The sequence below is a fragment of the Galeopterus variegatus genome, unplaced genomic scaffold (assembly GCF_000696425.1).
Source record: "Galeopterus variegatus unplaced genomic scaffold, G_variegatus-3.0.2 Scaffold2940, whole genome shotgun sequence".
NCBI lineage: Eukaryota > Metazoa > Chordata > Mammalia > Dermoptera > Cynocephalidae > Galeopterus > Galeopterus variegatus.
Window position 1 is genome coordinate 82,007 of NW_007729051.1, and position 3,494 is coordinate 85,500.

Consider the following 3,494-nt stretch of genomic DNA (forward strand, 5'->3'; position numbering starts at 1 on the left):
GAACTCCAGATCTTGGTGTTATGAGCACTACATTCTAACCAGCTGAGCTATTATGGAAGGGTCTATAGAGGAAATTCAGTTTAATATCTTCATTTCCAGTTGAAGAAACTGGGACTCGGAGCCAGGCAGTGACTGAGCCGAGGGTCTCCTTATTACACCACCTGCATCCCCCTTTCTTCTAGCCTAACCCTGGATTTATATTTCCCAGCTTCTTCAATTTCGAGTAGAAAGTCAGGGGAAAAAAATCACAACACGTTTCCCCTCAGTATATTCCTCCCCCACACAACCACATTTTCTCCTTTGAAGTAGCAGCAGCAGCTGCCAGCAGAGGATCCCCAGGGCTTATGGAGCATCAGTCAGCTTCACACGTGAAGGCAAAGATGAGAAGACAGAAACCCCTCCCCTAAAGAACTTTGCTAATGCTTTGCCCTCTAAATTCATTCTTTCATCAGTGAGCACCTTTAAAACCACTAAAACCTCAAGGCTAGAATGGCAGAGCTACAAGTGCACTCTAATTGCCAAAGACCAAGTTGAAGGGGAGTTGGACGAATGGATACGCAGATTTCTTTCTATCTTCTCTAATTCACTTTTTGTCTATCTTGTCTTTTTTAAAAAAAATATCGTATTTCAAATTGTATCATGTTTGATATACACATAGAGAGTGAATTTTTTTTTAAACACATCCTTTCCATAGCCTGCAGTCTCTTCCTCTTTCCCTACACTATTATAGACAAACTTGATTAGACAAAGGCAAGAGGAAGAGAAAACTGCTTTCATATTTATTTAAGGTTCCAGTAACCCTTGAGGCTTATCAAGAGAAAACAACAGTACTGGTTGGAGCCAGTACTTCTTGGCTTAAATAAAAAGTGCTTGCATTTTAAATTTGAAAACTGGAAGGGAAAAAGATTGTAATTAGAAGCATAAGGTTTCAATATTTAACACTACCTGCTATCCACATAGGTATCCATTGTGCACACACAGAAACACATATGCAAAATGCAATACTTGAATATATTGCACTGGCTTGTATACGGAATACACTCTATCCTAAATTCACACTGAAAGTGGTCTCTTTTGTAATTTAATAACAGGCCAGCAACTCAATAGTAAAATTTGTTTGTTCAGTCAGTCATTTAATAAATTTTTATTGAGAACCTACTATGTACTAGGCAGTCTCCTAGGCATTGAGAACACCCCAGTGAACAAAACAGGCAACATACCTGCCTTCATGGGCCTTTATTTCTAGTGAAGAAAACAGATAATAAGCAGAGTGAATAAATAAAATATATAGCATGCTAACTTGTTCTGAGGAGAAAAAAGTAAAGCAGCAAAAAACAATAGGAAGCAATCAGACATGAAGAGTAGAAATTTTAGGTGGTGTGGTCAGCAAAGACCTTATGAGGAGAGGATCTTGAATAAAAACAAAAAGGAGTTGATAAGACATTCGGGAGACTGGAGTTTCATCCGAGAAGAGCAAGTGCAAAGGCCCTGAAGTGAATTATCACGTTGCATCTCAGAGGAACAGTCAGGAAGCCAGAGTGGATCAAGTGGAGTGAACAAAGTGGGAGTATATGAGATCAGAGAGATAAGAGGAGGCCAGAACTTTACAGTTCAAGCCAAATATTTTGACTTTTACCACAGAGGAATAGTGTAATCTGATTTATATTTTAACAGGATCATTCTGGTTGGGGGATTACAAATAGACTGAAGGGATAGAAGGTCAGTAATTGGTAGCTTTTGTAATGATCCAGAGAAGAGATGATGCTGGCTTTGATCAGCATGGTGGCACTGAGGATGGTGCGAAATAGTTGAACGCTGGATATACATCAAAGTAAAAACTAGAAACCTTGATGATGGAATTGAGAAGAGGTGTGGGGAGGGAAAAAAGTCAAGGTTGGAACGAAACTTTCTGGCCTGAGCAATGGGGGGGTGGGGGGAGGATATTGCTCTCTGTGTGTGTGTGTGTGTGTGTGTGTGTGTGTGTGTTTGTTTNGGGGGGGGGGGGGGGAGGATATTGCGCTCTGTGTGTGTGTGTGTGTGTGTGTGTGTGTGTGTGTTTGTTTTTGGAGGGAGGTTGTTTTGGTTTGGTTTATTTTATTCACTGGGCACTGAGGAAGCCATGTCAGAAACTCATTTTTTTAACATGTTCAATTTAAGATGTCTATTAAACATTGAAGTGGAGATGTCAAGTACATAATCAGATATGCAGGTCTGAATTGATAAGAGAGATCTTATCAATTTGGGAGACATCAGCCTATAGATTAAGAAGAATAAGCAAAAGAAACTGACAAAGGGGGCAGAACAATGGGGGAAAACTGGGTGAGTGTGGAATCCTGGAAGCCAAGTGAAGAAATTATTTCAAAGAGGAGAAAGAAAAACTGGTGAAGGCTGCTCATAGATCAAGAAAGTTGAGGACTGAGAACTGTTAGATTTAGCAATGTGGGAGTCATTGGCAAATGAAAAAATGTAAGTGTGATAAAAGCAGTGCTGGTGGAGTGAGGTATGGACAGAAACCTGATTAAGAAGAGAGAAACTGAAGATGGTGAATCCAGACAACTCCTTCAGGAAGGTTTGCTGTAAAAGGAAGGTGAGAAATAGGGGAATAGGAGAGAAAGTAGAATCAAAAGAGTTTTATTTGTCTGTATTTTAAATAGGCAATATAACATGGTATTTGGATGCTTCTAGGAGCGATATATTAAAGAGGAAAAATTTATTGATATTGGAAAGAGATGAAAGAATCCAATGCTTTGTCTGAGAGGGTTAGAGGGATGGGATCAAGGGCCGTCTACTCAAAGGGTGGGCCAAGAATGGCAGCATCAGCATCGCCTGGAAGAGCATAAGAAATGCAAATTATTTTGCTCTACACTACCCCTAAGTCAGACTTTCTCCAGTTGGAACCTGGGAATCTGGGTCTCAAGCTTCCAGGTAACTTGATAGTCTGAAAGGTGCTAACCTAGTGCACAGGAGAGAAATCAACCTGACCTGGGAACACAGGCAATTTACCTGTGGCAACAGGAGAGAAGGTGGAGTATGTGGGCACAAGTGGGGTAGGTGCAGAGATACTATAATGGAACCAGGTGGATGTTTTCTTGTAATTGCTTTGACTTCTCAATGAAGGAGGAAACAAGAACAGTAGTCAGTCCCTTTCCTCTATTTCCATTGGACTTGAGCCCCAGAGCCTCAGAGTGACTTGGTGTCATGCAGCAAAATTGTATTATTCTCTTCACCCATGGTGTCTCACTTGCAAGACAGTATATACTCCAAGCTCCACCCAGCTACCCCTTGCAAAACTGCGAAACTTCTCATCTTTTCAAGGACAAATTGTTCCTTCATCTGATCTTTTCTCTTTGGCCTGCCCCAATCATGGCATTTTTTTTTTTCCTTTTTGTATTTTTTTACTGACCAGTAACGGGATCGCAACCCTCGGAGTTGTGCCCACCCCGCGCTCAGCCAGTGAGCGGGAACCGGTCTCCACATGGGATCTGAACCCTCGG